The sequence below is a fragment of the Pinus tabuliformis genome, chromosome 3_2 (assembly GCF_031772625.1).
Source record: "Pinus tabuliformis cultivar Carrire ecotype Pingquan chromosome 3_2, CPIR1, whole genome shotgun sequence".
Lineage (NCBI taxonomy): Eukaryota > Viridiplantae > Streptophyta > Pinopsida > Pinales > Pinaceae > Pinus > Pinus tabuliformis.
In genome coordinates this window covers 188,020,402-188,039,334 of record NC_142302.1, presented here as the reverse complement: position 1 = coordinate 188,039,334, position 18,933 = coordinate 188,020,402, and positions in this window count along the sequence as shown.

Below are 18,933 nucleotides of genomic sequence, written 5' to 3'. Positions count from 1 at the left end.
TTGGTACCATCCATTAGTGAACTATGAGATGTGATGATCAGACTATCTCATGAAAGTCGAGTCCACCAATGCATCAACATAGTTTTTATGGACATACTGGAAGCATACGGTCCACTACTTAACAGAGTCTGGTCCAACAAGTTGGACGGATATTTTTCTACAGACTAGTCCCACATGTGGCTTCCATACAAGGGAAAATGCAACCAAATCCGGGTATTGTCTGAGAGGTATATGAAGCACAATTCCACTCCCCTTAACGTTGAAAATGAATCGTTGGGATTTGTAGAACTCATGGTTGGAAATTACCTCCTGGAAACAACATTGGGGTGTTATCTTGCACGGCCAGCTCCAACTCCACCAGACACGTAGTTGGGACTCCTTCCATGCCCAACTGATGGTAATGAAACATGTACAGTACATTGTACCAATGTAGTAGCAACAGTAGCAACAATAGTATCAAGAGTGCAAGTGCGGAAAACGGTCTGTGTACAGACAAGTTGTGGGCCATGTATTTTGAAGGATCAAATACACATGATGGCTCAAGAACCGAGTGTATCTCGGTCGCCAAAAACAACATAAAATGCATGATTTCAAGCTGTTTGAAGTTCGAGTGCATAAACAACATTGCTAAGTATGAAGCACTCTTGTTTGGCTTACAAAAGGCTATCAGCCTCATTGTGGTTGCACTCAAAATGATATTGCACCCCATGAACAATGTTGATGCTTTCAAGGACACAACAGCTGATGAAGATGAGCACAAGAAACCCCTGAAAACTGCAACTGGTGGCAATAAAGACAACCCCATCCCCAAGGGTGTGGTTTCTCTCAACAATCTCTATGACTTGCAAAACCTCTATCAAGGGCGAAGAAATAGCAGAACCCACAAGTCCACCACTACGAACGAATAGAGAAACCTGAGAACCAATCATAATTCGAAGATATCCAGTCTCGGTACAAACTGCACATTGCAGCAGCGACAAGTCTTTGACCGCTTGATCAAACAGTACTGAAATGTGTCCGCATGGGAAGATGACAACCTGAGTACATACGACACATGAATAATCCAACACAAGATTCCAAGTAAAGGAGTAGCCAAGCCATTGCAACAAGATTTAGGTAAAACATGTATGTGGTTTGAACTCCTTATACAGAAAGAATTAACTAAGTTCTTGGATGTTTGGATTAATTACAAAGTTCGTCACCATACATGGGTTTCTAATTTAAGTTATGTATGTAAGAAATCAGGGGAAACCTACTTATGCATTGATTTCAAAAACTTGAACTATTCCCAGAATAAAAAAAACTAGCTCATGTCATCATCACAGCCTATGTTGCACGCAGTATCCGAAGCAGTAGTGTCATCTTCACCTAAAGGTCTTTCGGGATACCACCAGGTTCCAGTAGTGGAACCTAATATCCTTATACTAGTCTACGAGAAGCTTGGCACACACACGTACCATCTGCCATCACCTGATGGGAGGATCGACAACCTTCCTATCAATGACCAAGATCTCAAGCACTATTTCCAGTAGGCCAGGCCACGCCCCGTGCCTTGTACATAGTTTGCTTATTGCTTGTTGTTTTCATTTTGTTTGCCTTGCTTACTATCTTTGATTATTTTTTTTTTTTCTTACTATTTTTGTTTACGTTTGTTTAGTTTGCTTGATAACTTACTATTTTTGTTTCTGGAAATAAGTGTTGCCAACTACTACATTCTGGCTTTTGAATAGAGTATGTGACTGAGATTTGAAGAGACTTGTGACATTACAGCACTTGGCCAGTCTTGTGTATATCTTCTCTGTGCTTGGTTATAACCTTTGGCCAATGAAGTCTTGAGGGAAAATAAAAACTGTCTTCAAGGGAAGCTTTGGTCCGACCATGAACCTGTGTCCACACTGGGAAGCCCCATGCCTATACTCAACCTTCTGCTCTGTGTGTTCAAGGTCATCCAACTAGTCGAAACAGAGAAGGGGAAAATATAAAAGAGAAAACCTATGTCAGAGGTCTTACATACTTCTCTAAAGGAAAAACCTCTCCTTCTCTTAATAAGTCAGGATCCCTCTTTTGCCCCAAAATAAATAAGTTCCTATGCACAGTCCTCTTAAAAAAATACAAAGGCAAAAGAAGAGAAAGGCTTCTTGCATAGAGAGGCGAAGCATGCAACTCCACCAGGGTACTGACCAGGCTTGCTGGCAGTGGAGCAATGTGTGTGTTCCTACATGACTCCACCAGGGTACTGTCCATGCCTGCTGGTAGCAGAGCAACACTAGAGATGAAAATTTATACTTTGAAAATCTTGAACTTGTGAGCTCAACTACCCTTCCCGAATTCGAAACGCTGTGATCAAGTTGAACTTCGGATTGTGTTTGACTGAGTTGGAGAAAGGTGAACCATGTATGTCCACAGGGTAAGTGGGGAAGCCAAAGTAACCCACACAAAGAATCAATACTCCCTGAAAGACCAAGGGCCTGTGGTATCAATGAACCAAAACAAAGAAGCTGGAGTTCTACCAACGTGTCGCCAAGTGTTGTAGCAACTACAACCACCCTGCAAAATTTTGGTCTACACCCAATTTCAGAGCCTCCCTTGAGAGTTTCACTTGATGACTGCACACACTCAGGTTCACTCCATGAGATCGTGTGAGTCTTTTCATCCGCCTTGCTTGTTCATTTCATCCAAGTTTTGCATGTTGATGTCAATGTCATGCTTGCAACCATGTTTTGGTCATGCTCAAGGTCTTCGCTTCATGTGTACATGTGGTGTTCACTATGAAAACATCTATCGCACTCACACGTGGAGTCACATTCACTATCGTGCAAGCGTTGTCACGTTCAACCAAAAATCAATCACAAGTTTCGCGCTTGTCGCTTGCACCGTCGGTCAGTCATGTTGAACATGTGTGTCTGGATGGTTTGAGTCATCTCGTCATCGAGTCATGTAAATGTGTGTTTGCAGGATCACATATGCATCTTTTACTCGTTCACACACTTAGTCATTTTATTGGGGTTCTGATGACTGAATTCCCCTCTGACAACCAGACCATCACCCCACCATCGACTTGATCGTCTATCACCCAAAACAGCATAGAAGCACCAAGCAAGTCATTTTCAAGTTGCACTGCCCGCAAGCAAATCAATCAGCCTACATGCTGGTTAACTAGAGACTTTGACTCGATAGGCACCCTGGGACTCACTCCCCTAAAAATTTTTGTAGAGGCTGCAGACTTTGCCTACTCTGCTGACTGGGAAAATTGCGCAGATAGGTCGAACAGACACCCAGTTCTCGTCCATGTCTCCCTCGGAAAATTGCGTAGTTTTTCCAACCAAGCCTCCCAATAATCGACCGACTGGTCACTAAGAAAATTGCAATTTTCATGAGCAAGCCCTCTGCTTCCCAACTGTCTACTCAAATCAAAAACTGTGTAGAGGTGATGACAATGAAAATATCCCAGCATCAGCACATTTTTTCCCTCCAGCAGCTCCCGACAACCAACTGACAGTTCCCCTCAGGAATTGCACAGGTTTCACTGCCAAGCTCCATCAGCGAACTGCCAGTTCCCCTCCAAGAATTGCGCAGATTTTGGTGCCAGTGTCCTAACAACCATCTGCCATTTCCTTCCAGGAATTGCATAGTTTTGGCTGCCAAGATCCCACTGCCTTCTCATTTCGGAAAATGCACATATTTTCTTGCACAACCTTCCTGCAGATCGGACTATTCCTCCCAAAAACCGCATAGTTTTGTCCTCCAGCTGAGCTAGACCTCGTGAACAGTCACTGTCAATCTGGATTTCCCATCTTCATCACCTAATGACTCTTGCGCAATTTTCATCAGCAGTGCCTGAAGCTTCCATCCTGCCTCGCAGCCTTGTTACCTCTCCTGGTCACCTGCATCCGAAATGATCATGTATCATGGTAGAATAGGAAGTTTTTGGATTTGATGTCATCTCGTCATGAGTGATCGCAGGTACATGTACAAGAACAAACATGGAGCAACAACGAATGGGATGAATGAAGGGAGCACATGCAGAAGGAAAAGTTCACTAACGAACAAAAAAATGTTGCATGTGAAGGGACGTGCTCGCGAACGATGATCATGCAAAGATGTGTTCATGGATGGACAAATGAGAAAACATGCAAGATGTGCTCATGGACGGACAAACAAATGAACATGCACCTTTCGAAAACATATGAACCTATCAAGACTTCCTACATACAAGAAAGGAGCAACATGCAAAAGAAACATCAAGTGAACTAACGACCACTGAAGACTCTGCACATATTTCCATGAGGAGGTGAATATGTGACACACCATGAGGACATCCATCACCCAGCAACACTACAACTCGACAGGCACACCAGCAACGACACGAATGTACCAATACTTTTATATCAAGTCATGCCATGAGTCATGTCATCCACATCTCTACTGTGGGCCATACTCTCAATCAATGTAATGTAACGTGGAAGTCCAAGGGACCCACTTGTTGTACAAAGAGTCATGTAATGTCGAAAATTCATGGAATTCAAATAGTCATGAGGGTAGTTGAACAGTCATGAGGGTAGTTGAACAGCCACAAGGGTGGATTTCACCCTTGGCTATAAATACCCCCTCATTTGTACATGGAAAGGAATTTTGACCTCAGCTCCTCCCACATAGCCTTGAGAATCTGTAATCTTTTCTTTGAGGAGTAAGTAGTGGCTCCAACGCCCCACCCACGGGGTTAGTGACGTATGGTGTACGAAGTGTCTTGGAACTTTCGCTTAATTTAGAAGCCTGCTAACAGGCTAGCACATTTTTACACATGTATTGTAACTGTTGTAAGACTAATCTTGAACACTTTTAATTCATGTTTCTTTAACATGTGTTTAAAACTTTAACTCATTCACTTGTTGTAATACATATCTATTAATGAAAATGTGTTGTATATGCTATTAATGTTGTCCTTCCCATGGTGGCTACCTCCCCGGACATCAGACATACCTTTCACATAAAACTTGCTATAACAACCATTGCACTCGCGGGGACTCATCTGAGTGTTGTATGTGTTATCCTTCCTTGTGTGTTGTGACTTATGAATCCATGTGGACCATTCTTCCGGAAGCTGTGCATGTCCTATTGTGTTGTGTGTTCCTAACAGAGTTGGGGCTTCCTCCCTACCAACTTGGGACTCACTCCCACCCTCTCCCTTTACAGTGAAAGAACCATTGACACAAGTGACACTAGCAATCACCAGGCATGTGAACCTCACTTCTCAAAGACAAAGAAGACCACAATCCTATGCTAACAAGAAAGATTTGAGGCAAATACTTAAGACAATGACAACCTGGCCATCATACAGGATGGGACTCCCACACCAAACGGTGTGAGATCTAGTTGGTAATTCATACTGGGGTGATCCCCTAAATGTTGGTGAGTCCAGCATCATTAACAAACTCTAGCCATGGTTCAGGATGAAGTACATGGGGTACTTATATTTACAGTTGCATAATGCCATGAGGAATGGACCATGGATATGGTAGCTGACAAGGTACTATTTAGGGGCATGGATAAAGGGTAGCCTTGATCCTTAGTCACCACGAAATTATCAATAAAGGAAACAATGAGACTATTAATTTCCATTTTCACCAATATTTTTCTCCCCTCCTTGAATCATAGGTGTTTAAAGGGAAACCCATGGGACCATTGGAATGTGAGGTTATTGAAGGGAACTATAATTGGCATCCTTGGAATGTGAGGTTCTTGAAGGGCATGATATTTGATGCCCTTGGAACTAAATGGAGGATAAAGAAATATATGATTTAGTTAATTCATAAGAACTTAAGGATTAATATGTTATTGAATATCAAGTTAATCTAAATTTTAATAAGTGATAACTAGAAAACTAAACTAAAAGAAATGATCTAACTGATGTTAGAAATATTATACCAACAAATGGGTTTAATGTAAAATGAGAGATACAAGGTCAATTACAAGATATCATGTTTAAAAGGGAAAATATTCTAAGTTAATTTGATGTGGACATAAATGAACTAAAATCTAAATAAATGGGTGCAAGAATTGAATTATTAAAATAAGTAATTCTAAGAAACTAAAACCAAGAGAACCTCACCTAATAGGGAAAATCCTAAAAATATAACAAACTTTGAAGAGGAGAAATTTAAGGGAGTAACTACAACTAGGGACTCTTGGTAGGAAACACAGAGTTAACTTAAACAAATAGAAAAAGTTAAGGGGAAAAGGGAATAAGGGAACAACACGGAGTAAATTTAGGAAAATGTATCTCTTGGGTGAGGGAAAATCTTTGGTTTAAATAAAATAATAAGAAATTTTCATGAGAACCAAATTGTGGATAGGACATGTGACTGAGTGAATAATCAAATTTATGAATATTAGTAAACATTTATTTTTCTTGCAAAAACAAGTGTCTCGTCACTATCCTAACCTAAAAGACTCTATAAAATGAACACTTTCTTGTGAATGAGACAGTTGGAGCTCCCTAGTGTGGGATGGGTGTTTTAATGACATTCTATGTTTTCTAGTGAAAACCTAAGATTTTGTTGTGAAATTATGGTCTTGAGCATTGTTGATAGAGTGGTGGATAAGAATTGTTGATATAAGGAGGTCAAGGTTGTGACCCAAATTCCTACCAGTTATTGTTATACTCTCTTATTTCCTACAATCCCACTATAGGTCCGGTGGCCAAAGGTAAGAAGATTATCTTGGCATTGGTAGGGTGGACAAATGAGTTGGTTAGCAACTTTGGAGCAATACTTTGATCTACACCAATTATCAACATGATGAAAATGTAAGTATTGCATCATTATATTTACAACAATATCAATTTGTATGGTATCAATGAATTCGTGAAAGGAAAAGTGATTCTATTACATATTGGTCCATTTTTAATGAATTGATAGCACATTATGGGGATATTAAGATAATTCACTCTTTGGTCAATTGGAAAATATTTAGCAAATAGCTCTAATTACAGAGAACATTCAATAATTCCAAATGTTGTAGTGTAGAGTAAAGAACATTCTAGAGGATAGTTTGTTAGACCTCTTTATGGGGAATTTAAAGGAAAAAATCCAACATGAGGGGCATCTCTTTGAACCTAAATCCCTATGGCATACTTCTGATTTGGAAAGAAAATCAAAATTAAAAATATGGATACTAGAACATTGGTTGCTGACAACTATAGAAAACAACATGCTCCCTCTCCTAACCTCACTCAACCTACAAGGTTGAAACCTCAACAAATCAATGAAGGAGATCATAGGAAGTATGTTTCAATTATGACAACAAGTATAGTAAGGGGCATAAATGTAGTGAGAATAAATTATTCTACATAAACTATGAAGAGGAAGAACAAAAAATATTAGAACTGTCATAAGATATAAATCTAGAAGAGGCTACTCAAACAATATCTTGTCATGCATTAGCTAGCATTAATACTCTAATTGAGGTAGAAGGATATATCAAAAAGAAAAAGGTAATGATGTTTATTGATTCAAGTAGCATCCATAAATTCATCAATTACAAATTAGAATAACTTCTCAATTGTTTTGTACTTCCAACGTGAGAAATTAAAGTAATGATTGCAGCTGGAGGTACCATAAAATAAAGTGGCTAGGGACATGCCATAGTATTAAGATGAATATTGGGGAGTATTTATTGTATAGTCCCATGATTACAATCCAAATAGGTGGTGTAAATGTTGTATTATGAGTCTAATAGTTACAATCATTGGGAACAATGGCCCTTAATTTTCAAGATGTTTTCATGATATTTTCCTCAAAAAGCAAGGAAAATGAGCTTAGATGAATCGAAGGGAAACCATCCAAAGTGATAATCTCTAATGGGATGAAAAAATTTTCAAAGTGGACTCCATCGTCTAATTTCACAATTGCGCTCACTAGCTATACAAACATATATATCTTATGCTCCAATGGATCTTCAAAAAGTTATGAACAAGTATTCCAAGTGTAAGTTTTAAACCTTATATAGTGTTGCAATGCATACACAATTTTTTACTAAAACAGAAAATTAAGTTACCATGGAAATCACATATTATAGAGAGTTTTTCCATAGAAACCCAAACGGAGAAAAAAAAAAAAATTATTTAGATCCTCAACTCTAATTTTTATCATCAACCAACTTCCATGTTTATGATACAGTATACATGATCTCATAGCATCCAAATTTTCTAATCCATTAGAATAAATTATATTATAGCCTTAATTCCCTAGCCAAAATTATAAAACCATGGGTTGAACCACCATTAGCCATAAATCCACCAAAACTGAAAATTGTGTGCCAAAAACCACCAAAAGTGAAAACCATGTGTAGAAAACCAACAAAAATACACTCAAAAAACCACCCAAATTTTTTTGGGGCTCCACCTGTGACCTCCCACCCCGAAGATGATACAATATATGCATATAGCTAGTGCATGGGACTAATCATGTAAATAATATGAGACATACCCAACATTCTCCCACTTGTTATTGTCTTTGCATATAGGGGGTCACAGGAGTACATGATGAATAATCCAAGGCAATAATGCTCATTGTTTCTCTATACCAAGAGAACTTCTTAATCCTCACATACTTCATTCATGAATTTGCAACATTATTTCAAGTGATCACCTTTACCAGCAACACCTTCTTGTGTTCATCCAGGTCTTTGACAAAGTGATACTAAACATCAATATGCTTTGTTTTAAAATGATAAGTAAGGTTCTTAGCTAGAAATATTTCACTTTTAATATCACAAACATGTCTTATAACTTCCTATACAAACCCAATACCTAAACACAAACTTTGTAACCATACAAATTCCTTACATACATGAGTGGTTTCCATGTATTCAACTTATATAGTTGAGAACACCACTACATATTGTCTCTTTCTTATTCAATTGATCACTCCTCCAAATAGGTTAAACACATATCAACATGTATATCTTTTGTGATCCAGATCCCCAGCCTAGTTTGCATCAACAAAGCCATGTATGTCCAACACTTCATTCAATCTTGGTCTTCCTTGGTAGCACAATATATAACCAGTAGTGCAATAAATTGAAAACCTTTTTTACTTTTTCCCAATGCTCCTTCTCTCATTTTAATATATACCTACTCAAAAATCCCACTACATGTGCAATGTCTAGTCTAGTACAAACCATTACACACATCAAACGCCAACCACATTAGCATATGAATCATGGTATGTGTCCTCTTATTCTTCCTATCATTTAAGACACTGATATGTAGATCACTTTACATCCATAAGAATAGGGAGCTTTACCAATTTATATTCCCACATATAAAACCTCTACAATACTGTCTTGACATATTTCCTCTCATTTAACTAGAGTTTCTTGTTTTCCTGATCTCTTTTAATTTCCATGCCAAAAATGAAATTTGTAGCACAATACCCTTCATGTAAAATTTAGAGGACAACGAAATTTACACTTGGTTGTTGAATTCCATGTTGTTTTCAATCATAAAGATATCATCCACATATGAGACCACATAAATAAAATGAACATCTACTAATTTGAAATACACATAATGGTCAATTTTACTCCTTGCAAAACCAAGTCTCAATATATAAGTATCAATTTGTTTATAGTGTAATCTTGGAGATGGATTTAACCCTTACAAGACTTGTTGAGTTAGCTTGCAACCAACTCTTTATTAACTTTCACTGTAAATCCATCGAGTTGTTTCATGTAGACTTTTTCTTCTAGATCCCTGTGTTCGAATGTGGTTTTCATATTCATATATTCTACTTTAAGATCAAAAGTAGAAAAAATATATAAAATTAATCTAATAGTAGTTAACTTAGCAACAAGAGAAAAAAATTCACCAAAGTCAATTCCCTCTACTTGGGAATAACATTTTTCTACTAACTAAGCTTTGTATTTCTCCACCTTGCCTTATGCATTCAACTTCTTCTTAAACACCCTTTTGTTTCAAATGGGATTATTTCATCTAATAACTCAACTAGATCCCAAGCCTTATTATTTTCTAAGGATACCGTTTCTTTGACCATTGCCTTTTACAAAGTTTACCATCCTCTGAATTCACTCCCTCCCTAACAATTATAGGATCGGCATTAGTAATATACAAAGAAAAACAAGAATTAAATTTCAATGGAGTATACCTTTTTGGTTCCATTTTTCCTAAATTGATCTCCTTAATACCTAAGTATGTGGTTCTTCTTCTTCTAAATCATGCTTCTTAACTGGGTTAGGTTCTTCATCTTACATCTTGAACCCTGCCACCTTTGGTTCCTTTTCCCTTGGTGGGAATTCCTATTTGAAAACATCTTTAACCTCTCTAAAGACAACATCTAAGTTGTGAATTAACTTTTTATTTTCTAGATTCCAATTCTTATAACTTGTGAAATCCTCTTAATAACCAATAAAAATTCACTTTTTAGCTTAATTATCTAGCTTTCTCCTATTTTCCTTTGGAATGAGTACATAAGAATCATAGCCAAAAGTTATGAGATGTTTGAGAGAGGGTTTCTTACTAGTCCATGAATTGTGTGGAGTCCTATAAACCAATGTTGACAAGGATGACCAATTTAAAAAGTAACAACAGTACCCAATACCTCTACTCAAAATTCCTATCCTAACCCGACACCATTGAGCATGATCCTTGATTTTTCCATCAGTACCTTATTCATCATTTCTACAAGCCCATTCTAGTAAGGTCTATATGGTGTAGTTTTTTTACTTTTTTATACTATGTTTCTTACAAAATTCCTCAAACTCATTCCCACATAATTCCCCATCATTTTCTATCCTTGACACCATGATTTTCTTGTCTACCTAATATTCTATAATAGTATTGAATTCTTTAAATATTCCAAATACATTAGATTTATTCCATAGGAAATAAATCCATATACTCCTCTAAAATTCATCTATGAACTACCCCTTAGCAATACCAATTCTCCTCAAACCATCTTGTATAATTCATTTTCAAACACAGTAGTTACACCTACATCACTCATCCTACCTACAAATATCAAATTTCTAGCCAACCTTAGAACGTGTACACCACTTGAGAGTGTCCTAATCCTTCCATCCTTGAGTATTAATTTGACTTTTTGTCATCATATGATCATGGTTGTTGAGCTATCCCTTACGAAAATGTCACCTCCATCGTACCTTTCATATTCGCAGAGCCTCTCCCTATGGGGAATCTGTGAAAGGAAGAACCTAAGTTGATCAACCATATTTCATGATCTACATGTGTGCTTCAAGAAGCCAAGTACACATCCCCTCATTTCTCTAAGGAGGTATTATCTTCTTTGGAGGAACCATCATTTGATCCCTTCCCTATCTCAATGCTTTTGGATCTACAATTCATCTTGAAATTCCCTTCTCTTCCACATTTCCAACACCTCTTTACAAATTTTCCTAGAGATTAGATCTACCTCTAGATTTAGATCTCCCACTTAAGAAATTAATATTATCTCTACCCTATGTATGCCCTCTTATAGGTAAGGCATATGTACTCCGAATTTCCATGTTTTTCACCTCTTGTCTTCAAACAACATAGTTGATACCACATCATCAAAACTTAAAGTAGTTGTATTACTACCTATGGATACAACATAACTATTTCACAAGTCTAGCAAAGAGCACAATAAACTAAAACACTTATATTCATAAAAAAATATTAATACCAATGGATAATATCCAACTTACTACAATGTTGAAGGCATTCATATGCTCTATTACTGAGTCTCCATTCTTCATCCTTAGGTTGTACAACCTCTTCCAAAGGAAAAAATTATTTTCTAGGGATTTATATTTCATACAGGTCCCATAAATTATTCCATATTATCTTGGTTGTATCTTATCCTAAAACATCCAATGGTACTAAATCTAAGAGACAACCAAATTGTATGCTTTTCCTTCTAATCCAACTTTGTCAAATATTTTGTTGACATTCGAGTAAGTGCATTCCCTAGATACACAACTACTCATTGTGATTTGTCTACCAAAAAATCTTTTTTTTGTCTTGATCTTCCACATATAAAAAATGCTCCCATTAAATTTCTCAATCTTTATTTTCAAATTTTTTTCCATTCTTTTCTAGCACAAGAATCACCATTGTAGAGCTCCCACTACAACAAGGTTTATCAAAGACCCAATATAACTGAGCCTTTAGCCACAATGACGTCCCTGTGAAACCAATAACCATTTTAATACCAAATGTAATTATACCTTATGCATTAATGCATTGCATACATAGTTTCTTAATAAGATAGAAAATTAAAACAATGGCAATCACATATAAGACAAATATTTACCCCAGAAATGTAAACTAGGAAAACCAACAAATTGTTTGGAGCCACACCTCTAATTTTTTTCATCAATCAATTGCATTGTTTACAATACAATATAAATGGTATTGTAGCATAAAAAACCCATAATACATTAAATCATATACGATTACAACTTTAATTATTTAATTGGAATTAGAAAACCATGGAGTGAACCACTGTGCACTGTAAAACTCCCAAAAGCAAAAACTATGTGTTAAAAGACATTAAAAGTGAATGCAAAAAACCACCCATTTTTTTTTGGGCGGCTCCCCCTGCTATGCTTGTCACGTTTGAATTGCATGAGGGACTAGTCATGATCCATATTATATCATTATACTATTTTTTACCCGTCTTGATGTTTTCAAAGTGGAAAAACTGGAAAAATCAACTCACAAGACCATTTTTAATGGCAAGTGTTAGTTTGGTGAATTGGAGTCTAAAACCTTCTAGAAGAAATTAAGGCATTAAATGGAATTGTTGGGCAGTAAAAATTTGTTTCTTAAGCACCACACCCCCTAATTATATTCTACACACAAATACTTTTTCAATGTTGCAAGCATTTCCTCAATCAAATATTGTATGTAAAAGTTATGACGCCCGAAATTTTACCTTAATGTTTTGACCACCATGTCTTGAGATGATGCCACGTTATCCCCCCTATATTCATGGAAAGGGACTAGCCATGTGATCATGATGAATAAGACTCTGTAATATTCAATATTGTAACTCTATTTAAGAGTTGAAGGAGTCCAACTTAACCACTATTAGGTTGTCTTATAACCAAGCCATTAGGAGGAAATTTGGTTCCATTCTATCCAAGTACATTTTGTTCCATAGATGAGAAGAGTTGTTGAGAGTGGATATAGAGAGATAAATATAGAGGGTTTTTATACTGTAGAACACCACGGGCCACAGGTCTAACTCCTTTCTACCTAAATCCATTTCCATTTAGAGAATGAGAGAGCATAACAACCTCACCTTCTAGCTGGGTTTTCTACCAAAAGGGCTTCCCGAATCATATATTGTGTATTTTGGTTGTGAGTGGTTTTCTATTTGTTCTCTATTTTATGCACAAATATGATTTCCATGTATATACAATAAACAATGAATAAAAAATCCAAAATCTAATGAGAAATTAACCCTCATAATGTATATTTTAGTAGATTTGTTGTGCTGAACTATCCAATGGAATATCCATGGTAGTTTATGGATCAAGTCATGCAAATAATATACTGCATACCCAACACTAGGGTATTTTGAAATATTTTTGAGAGCCTTCCACCTGCTCAAGATCGTGACCATGTTATTCATTTGCAACCTAGAAGTATACCACCTAACATTAGGCCTTATAGGTATCCTTATGCATAGAAGATCGAGATTGAGTGTATGATTCAAGAAATGTTAGAGGCTAGCATCATTCAAACTATCCAAAGTGATTTCTGTTCACAAATGTTGACGGTTACAAAAACATATAACTAATGTTGTATGTGTCTAGATTATAGATACCTCCACAAATAACCATAAAAGATAAGTTTCCTATTCCTTACATTTATGAATTATTATATGAATTACATGGACCAGTTCACTTTATTAAGTTGGTTCCTCATTTAGGATATCATGAAAATAGATGAAGCGTGAACACATTCCCATAAGAGCCTTTGGAACACATGAAGGTCATTATGAGTATTTTGTTATGCCATTGGACTTACAAATGCACCTTCAACATTTCAAAGATTAATGAATTCTATATTCAAGCCCTTAAAACTTTTAGAAGAGAAATAATTATATGCAAATCCTTCCAAGTGTGCCTTTGGGATTCAAGAAATGGAATACTTTGTTCATATTATATAACATGAAGGTGTCAAAGTTGAACCTAAAAAAATTAAAGCTATGATGGAATAGCAGATCCCTAAGACTGTTAGGTCCCTATACTTCTAGTGTAACCCTGTTATCGGGAAATCTAGCGTTTATTCAAAGCTGCTAGTCCCACTAAGACGAGTAGCTATCTTAGAAACAAACAGATTAAAGTCACTTGTTTTTCCTTTATGAGAGAGAGATGATAAAGAAGCAGAGAGTACCAACCTCAGTCTTCCGCTTGGCTCCTTGCTTGTTTCATTTCCCCTATGAGAGAATCTCGCCACTGCTTCCTTACTTGTCCCACTTCAAAGAGCACCTGTAGTTTCACAACAACATAATACCATCAAAGCATAGAGATCTTTCACTATAAACAATATAGGATCAGATATATATTGACCATACAAATGCATATACCAACACAATATTCAGAGATACACAAGAATATGGAGGAAAACTCAAATAGCTTTATTACTAAAAGTAGTAAAAGATAGGATTACAACCACTTGGTCTGACCCAACGCCATCCTCCCAACTTGAAAGCCCTCTTCACCTCACACAAAGCAAGATCACCCAACAATGTCTTCAAAGAGAAACCAGCAGCGCCTCTTTGCAAATTACCAAATTCCAACCTTTGGATCTCTGGGATGAGGGATCCATTTATAGATATTTGTAGGGGGGTGAGTCAGCTTCCGGTATTTTGATTAGTGTCATCTCTCTGATAGTTCTTGGTTCCATTTTGAGATTTCATGATCTCCTACTCATCCTTGGGCGAATTCAAGGAGGCAAGTGTCAAATGAGTAGCTTCTAGAAGATTCTCAAGGTCTCCACCCAGCAAACTTCTTGTGCCATTTGTCTGATCTCGCTCATCGCACCCTACAGAAGGGATTTCCAGTATGAATCACACTTTTTGCATGTGGCAGGTGAGATGCATCGCACCCTTTGCATTGGGCAGTCTGTATGGTCCTGCTTTGACCAGTTCTGAGTGGTTTTTCATGGAAAACTTTTGGGAGATGATGTAATCAACTGACCTTGCTCCTTTAAGGTATGAAAAAACACTTTTGGGGACTTAGAAGCCCTTGGTTTATGGAAATATGTGATTGGGGTTGCAGTGCCCAAATATTTCTATAACAGTTGCCCCCTAAAGCATGAGGTCGTAAATCTTTTGATGTCGGGTGAAATTCTTTATAATAAGGATCTAAGGTTTTTCGCCCTGGAAGGTGACCTGTAATAAGATACAATAAAATACATGATCTTCATAATATTTTCATGATCTAGCTGAGGCGGGATTCCCATGCTCAGCTTGATAAATTCATTTTCATGTACATAGGACAGACAACCATCTGTGTGCAGACTGATGATTCTGGTAGAGCCATCATCCCTTAGTTTGGATGATTATCTGTGCAGCAATGATGTACATTTGATGTCTTTATTTTCCTGAATATATCGCAGCCCGGATGGATGAAACTAGATCTGGGGTCTTCAAAACTCGTTCAATCTTCACCCGAAAGTACAAGTCAATCCATGTGAAAATATGTTCTGATGTGGAACATGGAAGGACATCGCTTGATTACCAGCCAATGATGTAAGCTGTTAACAGACGCGAGAGGAATCACTGATGATGATGATGACCCTCAAGGTACTGCAGTACAATTCATGTGGTGTGAATATATGAGTTGATGTCGAACACCACACAAAATCTTTCGGTTGAAGGCCATTAGTGTAAACCTGTCGCCGGAAGTGAGAAACTTGCCATTGAGGCATGCAAGCTTCAAAGTACTAGAAGTGTTGTCCCTAGGTCAGCTTCTTGGACAATGAGCTGATGTCGACAAGAAGTGACCCATCGTAGGAGGGCATTAATGGATCCCACATCTACGACTCGGAATGGAGAAAATAATTTTGTAGAGGTGAAAACGATCTGATGATACAAGGTTCAGGGTGGCGGTCATGAAAGAATGAAGCGTGGAGGTATTATAGCGGATGAGACACAAGCTGGGTAGGTGAATTCTCTAAGCAACTTCTCTTGAACATATCGGCGACAGTGAAATGGATTGGTAGTGTTAATCCCAAAAGTGGATGGTATGGTGGACCAATGGTGGTATGACCGGTGAACGGAATAACCCAACCCGACTCAATCATGGTGATGGAGTGAAAGTGTCATGTTTAAGAGCGACCTCCTACCAATAAAGTTTCTTCAAGTTTTCTTCCCAATTTTCCCCAGTCATTTCTGACCAGTACCTCTTTATTTTTGTCAAGCTTGAGGAGGATAAAATATGTTTGTTCTATAATTTTCCCTTCGGGAAAACCCGTCGCTATGTTTTAACGAGCCTAGCAACAGTGAAACTCACTCTTGTCTGAATGGACAAGTTTGTTGCTATTGTTTTAACGAGTTTAACAACAAGGATAACTTGGTACTTTTCAATTTTAGAGAGTCTGAAAAGAGACGGAAAGAAAACTCCAATATTCCTTTTTCGTAATATAATCCCTTAAGTCCGAAAAAGTATAAAACAATGCGAAAGGGATGAATTTTCGATAGTTTTAACGAGTCAAACAAGACAAATGCTCGATCTTTTTGTGTAATAATCCCTCAAGTCCAAAAAGATTAAAATCTAGGGGAGGGATAGCACTTCCAATCACTTTAACGAGCTGGAGAGGCCAATTGCTCAGAAATATTTTCATATTTTACGAGTGGTGGGCCCCAGTATTGTAGCAATAATGCTACAACTCCTGGAACTCCCTTCTTTAATTTTATCAACCCGGTAGTTCGTAACAAACTTGGAAGCGACGGTGTTGTATGCACAAGTACTAGCTCTTGCCGCAGCTATCACTTGGTCAGCTGGCACAAGTCTACTAGGAGCTTAAGCCAACTTCTATGAGCTCTTAGAAGAAGCTTTTTAATTGATGGATGAAAGCTAACTCGAAGGAAGCTAATCTAATTGCGAAACGAAACCGAAAGACAAAAAAGAAACGCAAACCCTAGCAAACCCTAATTCTACCAGCTAGTCCTACTGACGCAAAGGAGAGCATGCAAACTACTGAAAGAGATGCCATTACTTCTATGAAGGTAAAATACATGTGTCTAGACTACCTCTATCTGAAGAAAACATCTTTTTGTATTTTTGATTAAGTTGTTGGAATTATCATGCATGTGCTTTTAACTATTTTTGACTGTGCAGAGGTGGATCAAGGAGGAGAAATGCTTGGGAAAGGTTGGGAAGGTTCAGAGAGGGTCTAGGGGGTCCCTAACACCCTTCCAGAGAGTCTCACAAAGTTTGGCTGCCAAGAAACCGTGTTTATGAGCTTCTACAGGAAGTCTGTAGGGGTTCTACAGGATGTTCAGGATTTCTACAGGATGTTCTGTAATTCTTCTACAGGATGTTTCGAAATGGGATTTTGGAGCATGGGTGAGTGAGGGAAGATGCATGAGTGGATATGGAGGTAGGATAGGGGTCTGAAGTGGCCTAGGAACTGATGGATGGAGCTAAGGAATGGCGAGGATGGTTTGATTTGTTCAAGGGAGAGTGAAGCAATGTTGCACAAAAATTAGGGTTTTGGGAGCGAATGGCAAACGTGAAGCAAGGGTTCTAAGTAGAGGGTGGAGTGGATGGTGCTGATGGAGAATAAGCAGATGAAGGAGTGGTACAGGTGCTCTGCAAGTCGTTTTTCCAATCTAAACCAACAAAGACTTATGAATTCAAAGACCTAGTTACGTTGACCTAATTTGCTAGCTGTTAGTAAAGAGAATGAACAGAAGTGTGACCTGCAATGAAACCATGTATTTTAACTCATGCAAATAAGCAAATGAAAGTTTGAACTTGTAACCAACTTCTACACATGAAAATCAAACACTAGTGATTGCATGGCAAAGCAAAATCAGTGTTTTTGTGGGCAGCAAAGTCATCCTAGTCACAGCTCCTGATCCCACTAAGGGAGAGGTGAAACCACAGATGTTTGTTGGCCCTTTTCTTGAAGCTTTTTCTGTTAACGACCTATCAACTAAATCTGAGCATGAAAAGCTATTTTACTCATCAAAAAACAAACTAAATAACAAAACAAGATTTAGATCTGAATAACATATTTTACTCTTAAGAATGTAGCGAAAACACATAAAGATAACCAAATGAGGTATTGGGCGCTTGAGATGGGCCCAACCCCAAGAGCTATAGCCTCCTAAGAGAGATTTAGAGCTGGTGCAAAGCTGGATTCATCTTTATTGATCAAGAAATGAAGAGTTACATCAAAACTGTCCACAAGAAGAACTTGAACATGAGCTGAAAGCAAAGCTAATCTATTGCCTAAAAATCGAACTACAAAATGACTACAACAAGACTATGAAATGACTAACTACCAGCTACTATCTACTGGCTAACCAGCTAACATCCACTGGCTACACTGGCTAACCAAAATGAGGCCCTAAGCCTTCTTATTTATACAATTTGAGGACCCAACAGTCCTCCTAAAATTTAGGGACTCGGCTGCCCAAAACTTGGAGTTAACAACAGTCCTACTTGACTTGCTTGGCTGCCCTTGTGCTGATTGATTCGGTGGCCCTTGAACTCCGAGCTGATGGTGGAGAATTCGAGGTAAGGGCCCATAAATGAAGGGGACACCTTCCTACAAATCCTCTAGCTTGTTCTCCCACGAATTTGGCTGCCAAGTGCTCATTAAGACCTTCAATTTTGTCTCCAAGTTGACCAAAAAGGCTACACAAAGCACCCATTAGATTTGTTGGC